An 18,178-nucleotide genomic window follows, 5' to 3' on the forward strand; every position below is an offset into this window, starting at 1 on the left:
AGTGTACCTGACTAAGGTGAAGGACTTATATGCTGAGAATTGTAAAACATTAATCAAGGATATTAAAGAGGATTCAAACAAATGTAAAGGTAGTCCCTGATCCTAGATTGGAAGAATTAATATTGTTAAAATGGCCATACTACCCAAAGCAATCTACAGATTCAATGCAAAATTACCCTATCAAATTACCCGTGACATTTTTCACAGAACTAGAACAAACAATCCAAAAATTTATATGGAACCATAAAGACCCAGAATTGCCAAAGTGATCCTGAGGAAAAAAAAAAAAAAACAAGCGTGAGGCATAACTCTCCCAGACTTCAGACAATATTACAAAGCTACAGTAATCAAGGCGTGATACTGGTTCAAAAACAGACATACAGACCAATGGGAAAGAACAGAGAACCCAGAAATAAACTCAGACACCTACGCTCAATTAATATTCAACAAAGGAGGAAAGAATATGAAATGGGAAAAAGACAGTCTTCTCAGCAAGTGGTACTGGGAAAACTGGACAGCCGCATGTAAATCAATGAAACTAGAACACACCCTCACGCCATGCACAAAAGTAAACTAAAAATTAAGACAAGACACCAACAAGACACCACCAAACTCCTAGAAGAGAACAGAGGCAAAACATTCTCTGACATAAACCATACAAATGTTTTCTTAGGTTAGTCTCACAAAGCAATAGAAATAAAAACAAAAAATAAATCGATGGGACCTCATCAAACTTAAAGCTTTTGCACATCGAAGGAAACCATTTAAAAAAAAAAAAAAAAAAGACAACCTAAGGAATGGGAGAAACAGTTTCAAACACTGCAACCAACAAAGGCTCAATCTCTAAAACATACACAATCAACTGATAGAACTCAACAGCAAAATAAAAACAAAAACAAAAAACCAAAAAAAAACCCTCCAAACAACCCAATTTAAAAATGGGCAGAAGACCTAAAAAGACTTTCTCCAAAAAAAAAACAGACAGATGGCCAGCAGCACATGAAAAAAATGCTCAACATCACTAATTATCAGAGAAATGTAAATCAAAACTACAGTGTGGTACCACCTCACACTGGTCAGAAGGGCCATCATTAGCAATTCTACAAATAAGAAATGCTAGAGAGGGTGTGGAGAAAAGGGAACCCTCCTACACTGCTGGTGGGAACGTAAATTGGTACAACCACTATGGAAAACAGTATGTAGGTACTCAGAAAACTAATTATAGAACTACCATATGATCCAGCAATCCCACTCTTGGGCATATATCTGGACAAAACTTTCATTGAAAAAGATACACGCACCCCTTTGTTCACTGCAACACTATTCACAGTAGCCAAGACATGGAAACAACCCAAATGTCCACAGAAAGATGAATGGATTAGGAAGGATGTGGTTCATACACACAATGGAATACTACTCAGCCACAAAAAAGAACAAAATAATGCCATTTACAGCAACATGGATGGAACTAGAGACTCCCATACTAAATGAAGTAAGAGAAAGAGAAATAACTTATGATATCATTTACATTTGGAATCTAATATACAGCACAAATGAACCTATTTACAGAAAAGAAACAAACTCATGGACTTAGAGAACAGGTTTGTGGTTGCCACAGGGGAGGGAATGGGATGGACTGGGAGTTTGGGGTCAGCAGATGCAAACAAATGCATTTGGAATGGAAAAGCAATGAGATCCTGCTGTACAACACAGGGAACTATATCTAATCACTTGTGATGGAACATGATGGCGGATAACGTGAAAAAAAGAATGTGTGTGTATGTGCATGTATAACTGGGTCACTTTGCTGTACAGCAGAAATTCACAAAATATTGTAAATCAACTATAATAAAAAAATTTTAAAAAACAACTACAGGTCTTTAATAAACAAAGTCTTTGTCCTTTCAACAAACCAATTTCTATTTATGAAACTGACATACTGACATATTTTTTCAGCATTTCATTTTTAAGTTAAAAGTAAACTTCTTGGAGTTCACATCATGGCTCAGCGTTAACGAACCTGACTAGTATCCATGAGGATGTGGGTTCAATCCCTGTCCTTGCTCAGTTGGTTAAGTAAACTTCTTGGAGTAAGTTTACTTAACCAACTCCAAGTAAACTTCTTGGAGTTCACATCATGGCTCAGCATTAACGAACCTGACTAGTATCCATGAGGATGTGGGTTCGATCCCTGTCCTTGCTCAGTTGGTTAAGGATCCAGCGTTGTCATGAGCTGTGCTATTGGTTTCAGACATGGCTTGGATCCCGATTGGCTGTGGCGTAGGCCAGCAGTTGCAGCTCCAATTTGACCCCTAGCCTGGGAACTTCTACATGCCACGGATGCGGCCCTAAAAAGAAAAAAAAAAAAGTAAAATTCTTAGTCAGAAAGTAATTCAATGGAGAATCAACAACATAGGATATCTTTTTACAAAAACAGCAACAAAATTTTCATTTCTGCCAACAGTTTTAATTTCACCTCAACTTTATAAATACCAAACAACAGTAAAACTGAAATGGATCTAAAACTCAGAAGACTTTCAATCAATTTTTGTTTTATTGGACTCATTTTACACATGCTGCTATGGTCTGAATATTTATTTTCCCCCAAAACTCATGTTGAAATCCAAACCCCTAAAGGTGATGGTATTATCAGTAGGTGGAACCTTTGGAATGTGCTTATAGAGAGTAGAACCTCCATGAGAGAGATTAATGCCTAATAAAAGTAGCTCCAGAAATATCCCTAACCCCTTCTACCACATGAGGATTCAAGGAAATCTGAGACCTGGAAGAGGGCCCTCACCCAACCAGGCTGGCACCCTAACCTTCGACTTCTAGCCTCTAGAACTCTGCGAAATAAATTTGTTTTTTATAAGCCACCACTTTTGGTATTTTGTTGCAGCAGCCCAAACAGGCTAAGATACAAGCTCTGCATTCAGTATTGCACATCAATCCCTGAAAATACTTCCTGTTCATTTTCGACAGCATTATCAGTGATTTGGTTGCTTGTCAGCAGCTGATCAACAACAGCAATTTCAAGGAATCTTTTCATATTCATTTCCTTTGTTCTGGACCTATCTAGGGAAAGGTCTGTTTTCAAAGCAGCATTCATTGATGAACAAATAATCTTTTTGTTTACCAGAAACAACTTTCTTTTACTGAAAATAAAGAAGCTGAAGAAATCCACACTTAAAGACCTTATAATGAAATCAGTTTCACATATCAATAAAGGAAGTGAAGTGAAGACACACTTCAGAATGATTCTAAAATTCTTGCAGTATCTGCAACAGCAAATGAGTGACAACAGAGTCCACTAATATGAAGCATGTCACCTCATACTATGCTCTATGATGACCAATTATTAAAACAAATCATTTTTAAAAGGTTAAAATGAATAAAATTAAAACACTTCCAAAATGAAAAGCAAGCCAGAAATTCTCAGGCAGAAAACAGATTAAATTGAAAATAGGAAAAGTTTTTCAAATTAATTTTGGAATATTAGAATTCATGAAAATTATGAGCTAATCTAAAACAGAAAATGAATGTTTGTTTTTCCTTCTACATTTAATATAGCATCTCAACAGAATTTGTACTGTTATACATGGTAAGATCACATAAATTGAAAAAAATGATAGATCATATTTAATCATTAAAATAAGGAGATTCAAGTTATCATTACTTTTCAAAATAATGAGAGTTTATGTTCTGCACAAAATAGAATAAGCATATTCTACCTTGTTAATAGCACTGAATGAAACTATAAAACCTAGACAGAATAAATGAAGCAGCTAACTGAAAGTTATAAGGTAAATAATAACAAGTGGACTGGAGCCCAGAATCTGATATATTATCAAACTGGTAGTGCGTTTGTAATTTTTTCCCATCCAGTTTTGCCCCCAGCCTGAGCTTAATGTAGCCTGAAACCTACTAAGTAACCACTTGTAACAAAAAGAGAGAGATCTATAAAAAGCCCTCTAGCTCTGCCCAAGCAGTAGGAAAGCAGTATTCTAATACTCAAGAGTAAGACATAGCTCTTTTTCTTTCTCTCATTCCCCATGCCCCAGTTCCCAATCAATCTTGTGGTGGTGATGGCTGCAACAGAGGCAGTGCCAGAGCCAGTAGAAGCCTAAAGTCTTAAGGGACAGGTATCACCCTCACTGACTGAAGAAACTCTAGGCTAATCTTGTTTTTTCTCCTGTCTTCCTATCATCTGGTTCCAGATGCAATTGTGGAAAGTACACACCACAGTGCAGACTGAGCTTTTCTAGCCAAAGACTGAGCTTTCTGGCGAAAGGGCCAAAAAGGAAAGGGGGTGGGGTGCTGTCCCAAGGATCTAAAAAATAGCATGGATATAACAGAGAAGAAAGAGCTTGAGACAGCAAGTTGCTCAAAATGTCCAAAACACAATCTAAAATAACTAGGAAAATAGTTAAAATAACTAGCGAACTAGGAAAATCTCAAATGAACACAGGGGAAAAAGACAACCAACAGAAAATAAAACCAAGAAGACAGATAATGGAACACTGGGTGAATTGTCTCACAAAGATTTAAAGCAGGTATAAAAATGTTCCAACAAGTAAAAGCAAATATCTTTTTTTGTCTTTTTCGGGCCACACCCACAGAACATGGAGGTTCCCAGGCTAGGGGCTGAATCGGAGTTGTAGCCACTGGCCTACGTTATAGCTACTACAAGGCCAGATTTGAGCTGAGTCTGTGACCTACACCACAGCTCATGGCAACACCAGATCCCTGACCCACTGAGTAAGGCCAGGCATCGAACCCAAATCCTCATGGATACTAGTCGGATTCGTTTCACCGCACCACAATGGGAGCTCCGAGAAATAATTTTCTTGACAGACCATCCAAGCATTACAAAATAGTGTTATATTTACATTAACAAATCATATATCAATTGTAAGCTTTCACTGATCCCAGAGAATTCTCAAAGCAGTGTTGCTGTGGCTGCTGTCTTTAATGTTTATATTTCCATTTTTGTTTAAGCAGTTAGGGTACTGGGCCTGGCATTGAATTTGAAAGACATATTAAGATACTATCTATACCCCTTCCTAGTGCAAAAAGTAGAGGTGGAAAAATATGATACAAAAGATGAACAACAAAATAGCATATGATAAATGCTAAGGGCCAAACATGACTTTCCAGGACTAATTTAGTCAGAAAGAATTGATTTAGGATAGCAGTAGGAGATAAGGGCAAAGACATAATTATGGGCCAGAATGTAAGGGAACTTAAAATCCAAGGTAGGATTTAAACTGTATTTTGTAAAAAGTAGAAAATCACTGAGGAAGCTCAGCTATCTCTCATTTATCTACTTTGAGAATAGTTTCTGAGATTTTTAAATTGAAGGTTTTGAAGATAATGCAGCGACAGAAAGGGAGGAAGGTATGGAACACTAGTTAGAAAAAAACAGAAACAACACTGGGGAGCAAAAAAGAAGGCTTGATAAGGACTAAACTCCCCAAGAGCAAAGGCCATGTTTCATTCCCAGACCTAACAGACACGTAGATATCAACAAACCTGGAGTATAGGACTAGAGGCAGAGAAAATATCAATTTTTTCTTTTTTTGGACGCACCCATGGAAATGTGGAGTTCCAAGGCCAGGGGACTGAACCTGGGATGTTGTTGTAACAATGCTGGATCCTTAACCTGCGTGCCCCAAGAGGACTCCAAGAATGTCTACTTTATATCAAGCAACAAACTAAACACTGACACACCTTTGCACATTTAATCATCAAAATACAATACCACAGTACATCCTAAAAATTAAAACAACACTGAAATTGAATACTAGAACACTGCTAAAAAGGCCTGAAAATTATTCACTAAACAGAGCTAACTTAAGGGTATACGAAAGGCAGAGATGGAGTTAGCTGCCACTGCCAATTGACTTAGGTAAATGTTACCTTAAAATAGGTGAGAAAACTGGGACACTGATTAAGTCACCTAGAAAAGGTGACAATTAGTATATGGGACAATCAGCATTCAAAGCCAGGTTTGACTGACTCCAAAGCCTACACACCAAAAAAAAAAAAAAAATTATATATACATATATATATATATATATAGAACTGATTCTGTGGAGCAGGTTCATCCCCTGACCTGGGAACTTCTGCGTGCTATGAGGCATGGGGGAAGAAAAAAAAAAAAAAAGAGTCTAAAGAGTAACAGGAAATAAAAACACCTTCAATAAAAACAAGCTAAATGTTAAAAAAGTAAAATTACATTAAAAAGACTCTCTTAAAAGTACATCTGAGAACTCTAGAATGAAGGAAAAATGAGGAATATTAGTCTTCACTAATAGAGATGTGAGAATCTCAAGAGGGTTTAAATAAAAATTTGAGAACATATTTGATCACTAATTCTCATTACAACTTTCAGTGTAATAACCTTTTGTAAAAACAAGCAACATGTCATGCTATTCTGTCTGGACGTGCTGAAGCCCGAGTCTGTGGTCAAGGTAAGGGATGGTGCAGGAGCCCAGAGTGAGGTACTAGAACTCAAGCAGAGTGGCAAGATTTTCCATATAAGATTTATGAGAAGCGTGGAGTGAGGATGCACATGGTGTCAGAGCCAAAGCAGAGTGAAAATGTTAACTCAAGAAGAGGGAGGGAGCAGAAGTGGCAATGGGAAATTGGCTACATACTGGGGATTGATCATATAAGTAAACACACTAAAAATAATGGGAGCTCTGCTACTCCTTTTGAAAAGGAGAAAACTAAAACATTGTGTGTTGAAACTGGAGAAAACCCATGGCTTGCTTTATACAGCTACAAATACAATGCTCAAATATTGGTTCCTAAATATCTTTCTCCACTAAAAGAACCCACTCTTTGAAGAAAAGGTTGATTCCAGGGCTGTAGCAAGGGACGTTTAAGGTGAGCCTGGAACATTTTCTTGTGTCAAAAAGTAAGGAAGTGCTCAAAGCAAGTCCAAAGAAAATGCCTTTGGAGGGGCTCTCATTGGCCAAAGCTGGGACAATTTGAGAATTAATAAATTACAAGATTGATAAGGAATCAATCTTGGGTTAAATGTAGTCTCAGATTACTTCCCTACAAAGTACTAAGAAGGGGAAAAAAAACTTTACAGTGAAGAAGCTTGGGAGACCTCAACCTCAATTAATTGATCAAAGTGCACATAACCAGTAATGGAACAAAGAGAAACTGTATGCCATCTGCTAGGATGCAATGAGAACACAGCATCATCACTGTGCTACTCCTACCAAAAATGTACAATCTGAATCCAATCATGAGGAAATATCAGGCAGATCCAAATTGTGAGACATTTTACAAAACAAATCTGTAGTCTTTTTAGTGTCACCGTCACGAAAATCAATAAAAGACTGAAGAACTGCTCTAGGTTGAAGGAGTGTAGAAAGACATTACAATTAAATGAGTGCAACACAGAATTCTGAAGTGGATCATTTTGTTACAAAGGAAATACCTGAAACTGGTAAAACCTGGAGGAGGTTTGAGGGTTAGATAGTAGTGATACAGCAATGTTAATTTCCTATCTTTAAGATCCTTTATGTAACAGAAACTCCTTGTCCTCCTTTGGGGTGATGAGAATGCATCTGGCAACTTAACTTTCAAATGGTTTGGGGGTGGGGAGAGTTCTTTGCAGGAACTTTTCTCAAAATTTGAGATTGTTAATAAAAAAGAAAAAGATTACCTACAATATTCATTTATAGCATCTAAAACTAGAACATAAGCAAAACAGTCCTCCTTTCAAATGAAGAATATGTTTCCATCTCTTCTCATCATAAAAGTCTCCGCTTTATTATTTTAGGATTCTTTTGATCTATATCTGCACTGTCCAATACAGTAACCATTCTGTTCCTTGGCTGCATCAACAGCCACCATCTACTACAGTTACTATCAGCTACTGTATTGAGCAACAGAGATATAGAACACTTCCATCACCACAGGAAGGTCTACTACTAGACAATACTGATGCACTTTGGGAGGCTACAAATGACCAACTAAAGGCCAAAGAGTCAGATGGACTTGGATATGGATCCTCAGCAAGTGCTCTGACACTTAGCAAGTCATTTGACTGCTTAACTTCTCCAGAGCCTCCGACTCCTTTCTGTAAAATGGACTGATACACCTAAACTGCAAGGCTGCTGAAAAGATCAAATGAAAATCCATGCAAAATGTCTAGAACAGCATATGTGGCACATAATAAATATCCGATAACATTAGGTCTCTTCTGTAATGTGAGTAGGTAATGTCTTACTCTGACCTCTGTACTTGTAGAACTAGTTAAGCAATTACAAGAGCATCAGTGTTTGTTCAAAAGGCCAATGAGCTCCATGTTGTTAAATTCAAAGAAAAATCTTTTAGCTCTAACCTTATTAAACTGTCATCAACACTTGACCCTACAGACTATCCAACCACTTGAACGACTTTCTTCCTTTGGCTTCTATAATACCACGCTCAGCTCCTACTTCTCGGACCTTCACAGTATTCTTTAGGAGCTCACATTCCTCCAACAAGCTTTTTTCTTTTTTATTTTAGAGGCCACTGTGATTGATTTTAGAAACTTTTTTCCAAGTTAGAGTCCCCTCCCCATAGTTTCAACAACCTATGTAAAAGACTCTAATTTTCTATTTCCAGCCCACAGTTCTCTTCTAAATTTTAAAATGAAATATCTAATTGCCTACAGAAATTTCCACTTGAAAGCTCCAAAGGTACTTCAAACCCACCACGTTAGAATCAAAAGTGCTTTGATCTTTATTTGGTACCACCATGAACTCAGCTGTAGAACTCAGGACACAGGAAATTTCTCTCTCCTTTACTTCCTGTCCATCAACTGAGGCCTAATGATCACAAACATCATTCACTTTTGTCCATCTCCACAATTCTCAGCCTATTTCAAGCTATCCTCGTCTATTCTGGACTGCTACTGCAAAAGCCTTAACTAATTTTCCCACATCCACTCTTGCTGTCTCTCCTCCTTTTCCATAATCATCACCACAATATTAGTTCTGTCTTTTGAAACTACTAAAAATAAGACTAATCTGACTTGTAAATGACAACATTTCTAACAGTAAGTTATACCACTTTACAGTTGGCTAAGCATCCTAGTTCCTTCTATATTGGCAATTCAGTTTCAGGGTCACATTCTGTCATATGCTCCCTTAAACTGAACTGATCATAGTGCATGGATATAAGTAACTTAGCAATTTATGCAAAAGAATGAGACTTGTATAACATTTCAAACCACAATTACTTTTTTTAATGCTTTAGTGTTTCTAGCTGAAAACATGTTAATTCATGAACTATTTAAGTACCTACAATGTGTCAGACATTGTTTACTGTTTAGGGACCAAACAGTGACCCAAAACGACAAATTCCGTTTTCACAGAACTTGTATTAACTGAAGAAAAAAATAAAATAGTAAATTACACAGTATCTTGGAAAATAAGTGCTGTGGAGAAAAATCTGGCTAAAAAAGAGCTAAGAAATATAAGAGGAAGGCGTGCTGTCTTACACAGAAGAGTCAAAGAAAACCTCAACAGCAGAGCAGAATTGTGGCTAGAGAAAGAGTGAGGTAATGAAGTTAGAGAGCCTGGTAGACCATAATAAGGACTATGGATTTTACTATGACTGAGAAGGGAGGCCATTTGAGAAGAGAAGTGACCTGATCTGATTTATTTTATCAGGATCACTCTGGCTATTGAGTATTAAAGACTATAGGTGAACAAAGGTCATAGTGAGACTTTTTGGGATGCTATTTTGCAAGTGATAGATGAGTGTTGTTTTTACATCTTATATCGAACTTTTATGTAATTAAGTATTAGGAATTACAAAGCCACAACTTAAAAAAAGAAAAGAAAAAAGAAACGCAAGGACCACAACAATGCAAAGATGAGTTTTGGGAAGAGCAATAAAATGATTCAAGATATTTAAACACTGGGCTGTACTTAGTGCTACTAACATTTATCACCATTCAGATGTAAAACAAGGTGCAAAGCTATTAATTTATTCTTTGGGACTAAGGATATAATTAAAAATTTTTATTTCATTTGGCAAGGTAAATCAAGATCCAATTTCACTTAAAGACAAGAGTAAATAATGGTAGAGTTTACTAAAAGGAAGTTACAACGAAAATCATTCAAACGCTATCACTTTTATGCCAGCCACTCCAGTTAGGTTTTATGACTATTTTTCACTGACGTACCTAAAAAAAGGTTTCAGTATTAGGTAGAGAAGTAGTGTAATACTGAACTCTCTTATTAAGATGCTACTGATGACAAATCAACATCATCATGTAACAGCCCTGATTCATCCCATCTCTGCTGATTAACAGCACAACTTTAAAGAAAACTGCCTAAGTATTGGTTAGTATCCAAAGGATTATGGGAAAGCTGAGTGACCCCTAAAGAGTTTCAATCTCCTGGACCCCCATTAACACCACCTAAAGGCATACAAAAAAATTCCCCTTAAAAATTTCTCCATGACACATGTTTCAGGCAGCATATTTAGGAACAATTTCCATTTTCTTTCACAGATTTCTTCCCCCTTAACATACTGAAGAATGTCTTTACAGAACAATACATGAGTACCCTTGGAGTAAGCAGACATCCAAATCTTACATGGCCAAAATCTGAAGATGTACTCAAATTCTCAGGCAACAAAAGGTCACTATCTGAATGTAAAACTATATACTTGTAAGACCAAAATACATTATAGCAAAAAAAGTGCAGTTACAATAAGCAGGGCTAATATTAAATAAATCCTTCACATTGCATAAACAAAACACTAAATTCCAATTATCTTTGATAAAATAGTATCATGCAAAAAGAAATCCAGAGACAATTTAAAATTTTCATTTCTTATGGCCAGTAAGTTAAAACAAGAAAAACAAAAGTCCCATAAACTTTTAATTTCAGCTCTCAGCCAACAGCAAAAAAAAAAAAAATTAAAAAAAAAAGATTAAGCCAACTGCCAAACAGGAAAGAGAAATCAATGGTCTGGAAAGACACTTGATTATGTATCAAAATTTTAATGCCAACACAAAAACTAGCAGTTATTTTAAGAATGTGTTTCAAAATCCTGCGACTGAAGTTAAGTAGTAATATGCATGAATTAGCTTTTCTTTTAAAATGAAGAAACACCTTTAAATACGCTTTTTCCAATATTCAGTTAATTTCCAAAACTGCAAAAATTTAAGAACAGCCTGTACTAGCCAAAGCATTATATTAAAAACTTTTTGGTCAGTTTGGCCTAAAAAATCTTAGCTCACAGATAGTATGATAAAGATGTCAAAATGAAAGCCAAAATGAATGAAAAAAGCTCAACTCGTAGGCACTATACGTAATACGGCACAGAAATACTTTGAGGATATTTTAAAATTCCACATTTGAATCTGAATGCTTTAATCAACTACTCCAAATCAGGCGCTTACTTTAACACAATTTTTCAAAATACGGGGGGTTGGGGGGGGGCAAGACAGACATCCATTTGTAAGCAGCGTCTTTAAAGATTCAAAATTCCTTGTATCTGAGGAGGGACGCCTGATGGAGCTAAGTTTAGATCTCCTAGCCCTTTTGTTGTCAGCCCAGGAAACTGGTTTAGAAATTGGGGGTGGAAGAAGAGTTTGAAATTCAGGGCACGGGGTGACGCGGATGCTCACAAGTGCGGGCTCTGCCCTGGTCGCGCACTCCGAGAGGTCACGGCGCAGTAAAGTTTGGTTTCACAAGCGAGCTTGGACGCTACCGACAAAAGCAAAGTCTCGCAAGTCAAGCGGGCGCGGGGGTCGGGGAGCGCCCGGAAGCCCAGCAGGACACGTTTCCACCGCGGGGAGGGGGGTGTCCGTGTGGCGACTCCGTCGCCGAGCCTCTAACCTCAACCCATTCCCCCAGGACCCCCGGGCGGGGACTGGTTCCGCCGACCGGAGGCGGGTAGGCCACAAGAAGGAAATGGGACGGGGTACCGACAGCGAGGCGGCGGCGGCCCAAGCGCGGCCTCCCTCGCCGGGTGGCCAGAAGCAAGGGGGGCCCTGCCCGCCGCAACCTCCCCCGCCTCCAGAGGCAGCTCCAACTTTCCTCCGAGCGCAGGACGCCGCCTGGGCCGCGCGGGATTCCGAAACTTTGTGCGCCCTCCCGCGTCGCCCCGGGCCCGCTCCCCCGCCCTGCGCCGGCGCGTAACCCCCACCCCACCCAAGAGCGCCCCGCGCCAGTCCACCCCTGGGGTCGGCCGGTGTTTACCTCAGGCCGAGGTCGAGGCGCGGGGATTCCGGCGGCGGCCCCAATGCAGGTCCCTAGGTCCCCGTCACGCCGCCGCCAAGTTCCCCAACATGGACTCCTTCGTCCGCTTTAAGGTGTTCCGGGGGCCGCTGGGGCGCCGGCTCTGCTGGCTGGGGCGGGTGGCGGCGGCGAAGCAGGGAGCGGACCCAGGCTGCGCTGCTCCGCGCGTCTTGCGCCACCGCTGCTCCCCCTCCCCCGCTCCTCGCCGGGCCTCCTCCCTCCCCGTTCCGCGCGTCCCCTTCCCCCTCCCTCCCGCTCTGCTCCTCTCAGCTCAGCGGCGCCTCCACTGGTCGACGCGCTACGGTGGCGACGGCGGCGGCGGCAGGACGGTCGGCGCTTTCCCAACTCATTCGCTCGCTCTAGCCCTGCGAGCAAGGTCGCAGCAATCAACCGGACCGCAGGGGGGCGCTGGCAAACCACCCTTTGCGACAGAGGAACGTGACGGGCGGAGTCACGTCCCGTGGCCTGCGAGCGGGAGGGAAAACAGCGGCTAGTGGCTTCTGGGAAACATCCTCAGTGCCTGGCTCTCCTCCCACGCCGCGGGCCCTGCGCATGCGCCGTGCGTGGAGCGCCGCTGCTGGCTCTGCTTTGGCAGAGGTACCGGGTAAGCTGTTTGAAACACAATGAAGTAGGCTCTTGGGGACCTGGACGTGCGGGGGTTTGCGCGGCATTTGCTATCCTCTCTTTATGGTAATCTGATATTGAAGAGTGTTTGTTGTTTGGCTTTGGGTTGAGTGTTCACCCAGCAGCATTGCCCACCTGAACCGCATCTTGCGGGGAGGCTGAAGTGGCCAGAACTCGTTAGCCCACTTCTTCCCTCCAGGTGGGCTTTTTAAACAGGCCTAGGGGAGAAGTTTCCCACGTGACTCATCAAACTTAGGCATAGCCCCGTGTCTTAATTCCCACAACAAAAAATTAAACTTGATGATCCACTCGTTGGTTGATAGTGACAGGTAATGATTCACTCCAGCAAGTGTCCGAGTCCGCCTAACGGAACGTGTGTGCCACTCCTTCTCCCTCCGGTCGTCCAATCTTTTGTTTTACCTCCAAAATACCTTTCAGACTTTTTTTAAGTCACTCTTTACCCGCATAGTTTCTCCCGGACAGTTTCCTCACGGCTCCTGACTGCTCTTCCTGCCCTCAGTGTCCACCCCTCTTCTACCAGCAGGTCCTGGCAGTCCCCCCCGCCCCGTCCACGCCACTGTCCCGCCATCACCCCCCAACCCCCGCAGCGTGTGCTGGAGCTCTTCCCGGGCCGCCCCACCTACTTGGCTCACCCAAGTTTCAGCTGTAGCCACCCTTGCCACTCACACTTTTTCGTGTCGTCTGCCCCCTTCCTTTATGTCCTCATTGCCCAGGATGACTTTTTCCTCCTCACTTTCTCGGGACCCTGCCAACTGGGCACCCCTCTGTCTCTCTCCTCCGAGGTAGCTGGTTGCCATGACCCCTCCTTACTTCTCTGGCTCCCCCATCTTGTGCCTCGTGTTTGGTCTGTTGAGGGTCAGTCTCACGCTGTGAGCACTGGGACAATGTCTTAATACCTTCTTAATAACAGCTCCTGGCACAGTGCCTGTTACTCAATTAAGAACTTGGTAAATAGTTGCTGAAGGAGTGTATGAATAGCAGGCTTGTCTCTCTTTTTGTAAGTTTATTATTTTTAAAATTTTATTGGCATATAGTTGATTTGCAATGTTGTCTCTATTTTCAAAGTGAGGTTTTACAATGTATAGTTTTTGATATAAGCTTTGGGAATTTAAATGGGCTTTACCGTGTTTGGGTATTTTAAAGAATGATAATCTAGAGAAGTTTATAGCAGTACATTATAAAGAATATGATAAAGAATGACTCAAGAAAACTTTGCTTAAGAAATTATATGATATAACCAGATCAACAAGCATTGTTAGGAGCCATTCAACTGAATACAATGAGAATGTCACCAAGCTTTGTGGTGTAATTACATATATATATAAATCCTCACCCTAGAAAATCCAACTTCTTGGAGTATAACTCCAGATAGAGACTTCTGGTGTGCCATTCTTTTATGTAAAAATTTATGTACGAATATCTTTACATACTTGTTTTTGGGGAAAATATTCTCTTAAAAATTAATCAAAGGTCAAATGATAACGTTTGCCAAATAAAAAAAAACTATAAATGGAGTTCCTGTCGTGGCGCAGTGGTTAACAAATCCGACTAGGAACCAGGATGTTGCAGGTTCAATCCCTGCCCTTGCTCAGTGGGTTAAGGATCTGGCATTGCCGTGAGCTGTGGTGTAGGTTGCAGACTTGGCTCAGATCCCTCGTTGCTGCAGCTCTGGTGTAGGCCAGGGGCTACAGCTCCAATTAGACCCCTAGCTGGGAACCTCCATATGCCGCAGGAAGCAGCCCTAGAAAAGGCAAAAAAAGACAAAAAATTTAAAAAAATTTTTTTAAATTTTAAAAACTATAATTTTTTTTTTTTGGTCTTTTAAGGACCATACCTGAGACATATGGAAGTTCCCAGGCTAGGGGTCGAATCAGAGCTACAGCTGCTAGCCTACGCCACAGCCACAGCAATGTGGAATCGAAGCCATGTCTGTGACCTACACCTTAGCTCCTGCCAATGCTGAATCTTTAACCCTCTGAGTGAGGCCAGGGATCGAACCTGCATCCTCATGGATGCTAGTTGGGTTCTTAACTTGCTGAGCCACAACAGGAACTCCAAACTATAATTTTTAATTAACAATAACAGTATACCATTTCAGCAAAACTGAACAACGCAAATCTTTTGATATATTTATTCACCAGCAGAAGATAAAATTTTCACTTTCTTACACTTGGCCTCCTAGGTATATGTCTTTTTGGGGGGGGGGGGCACCCACAGCATATGGAGGTTCCCAGGCTAGGGGTTCAGTCAGAGCTGTAGCTGCTGGCCTGTGCCAGAGCCACAGCAACAATGAGTCTGAGATGCATCTGCAACCTACACCACAGGTCATGGCAACCCTGGATCCTTAACCCACTGATTGAGACCAGGGATTGAACCCTTGGCCTTATGGATGCTATTCGGGTTTGTTAACTGCTGAGCCACGACAGGAACTCCTAGGTGTTAGGGAAGCATGTTTTAAGAAAAAAACACTCAGGAGTTCCCGTCATGGCGCAGTGGTTAACGAATCTGACTGGGAACCATGAGGTTGTGGGTTCGATCCCTGCCCTTGCTCAGTGGGTTAAGGATCCGGTGTTGCCATGAGCTGTGGTATAGGTTGCAGATGCAGCTTGGATCCTGAGTTGCTGTGGCTCTGGCGTAGGCCGGTGGCTACAGCTCTGATTCGACCCCTAGCCTGGGAACCTCCTTATGCCTTGGGAAGCAGCCCTAGAAAAGACAGAAAGAAAGAAAAAAAACACTCATAGTACCAATATGCTGGTGGTTTCTAGCTTTATGTGTGAGTAGAAAAGAGAGTGGTGATTTGTAATAGATCATCTTTTGGTTCCCCAGGGAAAAGACCATGTATATGTCCGTATATGCAGCATTCTAATAATATTTACATGATGAAGATTTATTATTCTCTGTTATTTCAATATTTTTTATTTACAATCTAATAAAAAGATACTGAGTTTTAAATAAACAGAAGATGAACTGTAAAATGCAGAAGTAAAGATTGATGGAGTTCCCATTGTGGTGCAGCGGAAACAAATCCAACTAGGAACAATGAGGTTGGAGGTTCGATCCCTGGCCTTGTTCAGCAGGTCAAGGAGCCAGCATTGCTGTGAGTTGTGGTGCAGGTCACAGACGCAGCAGGGATCTGATGTTGCTGTAGCTGTGGCATAGGCCTGCAGCCACAGCTCCAATAAGACCCCTAGCCTGGGAATCTCCATATGCCGTGGGTACGGGCCTAAAAAAAAGACCAAAAAAAAAAAAAAAAGTACAGATTGATGTAACAACCATCACTGTCAAGATTTTAGATTTTATTATAATGATTTAAAAAAAAACAAAGGGAGTTCCTACTGTGGCACAGCAGGTTAAGGATCTGGCATTGTCTCTGTGGCAGCATGGGTTCAGTCCCCAGCCTGGTGCAGTGAGTTAAGGATCCATTGTTGCTGTTTCAGTGGTTAGGTCACAGCTGCTGCTTGGATTCAGTTGCTGGCCTGGGAACTTCCATGTGCAACAGGTGTAGCCATTTAAAAAAAAAGCAAATGATACGCATCATAAAACTTCCTGTAACTAAATGTCCAATTGGTGTGTTGCACTTACCCAGAACTTAAAATATCTAACCTGTCAGGCAGCAACAGAAACCTGTATTCGCATACTTAGAAATGAAAGGTAATCAGTGTGTTGATTTTGACAGAGATTTATCAGGCATAACTGCTATTATTAATTTAACTATTTGAATATAATACAAAGTAAAAGTTAAGAGGGATAGTTATGGCATAAAGACACTTGGTTAAGTGGGAAACAGGGTTCTAACACAGACTGTCACTTAAGACCTTTGCAGTTTGAACAAATGGCCTAATTTTTCTGGTCTCAGTTTCCATGCCTATTACAGTGGAAGTTTTTCATTTAATAACCTCTGTGGCATTTTCATAGCAGAAGTGTATAAATTCAAAGGGTGTACAGTTTAGGATTTTTATAAGCAAACTATGACCAAATACGCAGTATCTTTGTAAGAAAAATGAAAAATGCATGCCAAGTTAGTTTGTAGGAGTTTTTTGGTTGGTTGGTTTGTTTTAAGGCCAGTGGTTTTCACAACTGTGAAGATTTGAATCAACGATACTGTTTATTGTCCAATTGTTTTCTGTGTGGAATTAAATTTATTTCAGCAAACAATCAGTTTGGTGTCCACTGTCTGGGAGGTGCTGTGAGGCGGTTATAGATAAATGAACAATGTGTCAGAGACAGTTTAATGGGTACAGATAACACAAATACAAAAACTAAGGAATATAAATGTCATAAAAGGACTGAAAGCTAAGTGCTTAGTGGGGGCTGGGGGTCGTCAAAGGAGGGAGGGGAATACAAGGACCAAGAGCAATTTCAGAAAGAGTGAATCTGGGGAGTTCCCGTCGTGGCGCAGTGGTTAACGAATCCGACTAGGAACCATGAGGTTGCGGGTTCGGTCCCTGCCCTTGCTCAGTGGGTTAACGATCCGGCGTTGCCGTGAGCTGTGGTGTAGGTTGCAGACGCGGCTCGGATCCCGCGTTGCTGTGGCTCTGGTGTAGGCTGGCTGCTACAGCTCCGATTAGACCCCTAGCCTGGGAACCTCCATATGCCGCAGGAGCGGCCCAAGAAATAGCAACAACAACAACAACAACAAAAAAAAAAAAAAAAAAAGAAAGAGTGAATCTGACCAAAATATAGTCAGATAGTATTTCAAATTTGAAGACTCCAGATTCTCTCAAGTTAGTCTCCTGTTCCCCATAGCACCTCCTCCCCATTTTTACCACTCCTTTCAAGGCTCACCCTACAGTCTCTCTGAGCCCCTCAACCCCCAACCCAGCAGAAGATCTTATCAGTCTTCTTAGGAAATAATCTTCCTCACCTTCCTTCCCTATACCTACAAAGTCTGTCAGTGTTTCTCACTGTTCCCCCCATCACAGAGGAAAAACTATCCCTTCTATCAATGAAGGCTTATGTTTCTACTGAGGCTGTAGATCTGTTTGTTTGTTTGTTTGTTTTCCAGACTTTGGGATTTCCATACCATTAACATTTCTAACAGTTTGGGAACTAACCTAGGGTGGCTAACTTTTTAATCCTGACAAATAACAGTATACATTTTTAAAGTCCTCCCATCTCTTATGTCCAAAAAGAAATGTATTTGCAACACCAAAAAAACCTAAATTTTTAGGAACAACTCTGTTTTGGTTGGTTGGTTGGTTTTTGCATTTCCCTGTGGAGCAGTGAAGCCATCAGCCCTGATACATTTAGGACTCTGCCCTGGGGGC

The 18,178-nt window shown here is 41.0% G+C and overlaps 1 protein-coding gene across 4 annotated transcripts in view; it reads right to left on the reverse strand.

The window, feature by feature from the left end:
* The window catches only part of SCAF11 (SR-related CTD associated factor 11), a 67,921-nt gene extending 55,561 nt beyond the window's left edge, over positions 1 to 12,360 (reverse strand). For 3 of the 4 annotated variants that reach the window (XM_047788034.1, XM_047788030.1, XM_047788029.1), the window contains exon 1: positions 12,228 to 12,360. The gene's annotated coding sequence lies outside the window, so the exon portion shown is untranslated. The remainder of the gene's footprint in view (positions 1 to 12,227) is intronic. The other variant, XM_047788033.1, reaches the window with a different exon arrangement.
* Positions 12,361 to 18,178: the final 5,818 nt, after the last annotated feature.

The sequence above is a fragment of the Phacochoerus africanus genome, chromosome 7 (assembly GCF_016906955.1).
Source record: "Phacochoerus africanus isolate WHEZ1 chromosome 7, ROS_Pafr_v1, whole genome shotgun sequence".
NCBI lineage: Eukaryota > Metazoa > Chordata > Mammalia > Artiodactyla > Suidae > Phacochoerus > Phacochoerus africanus.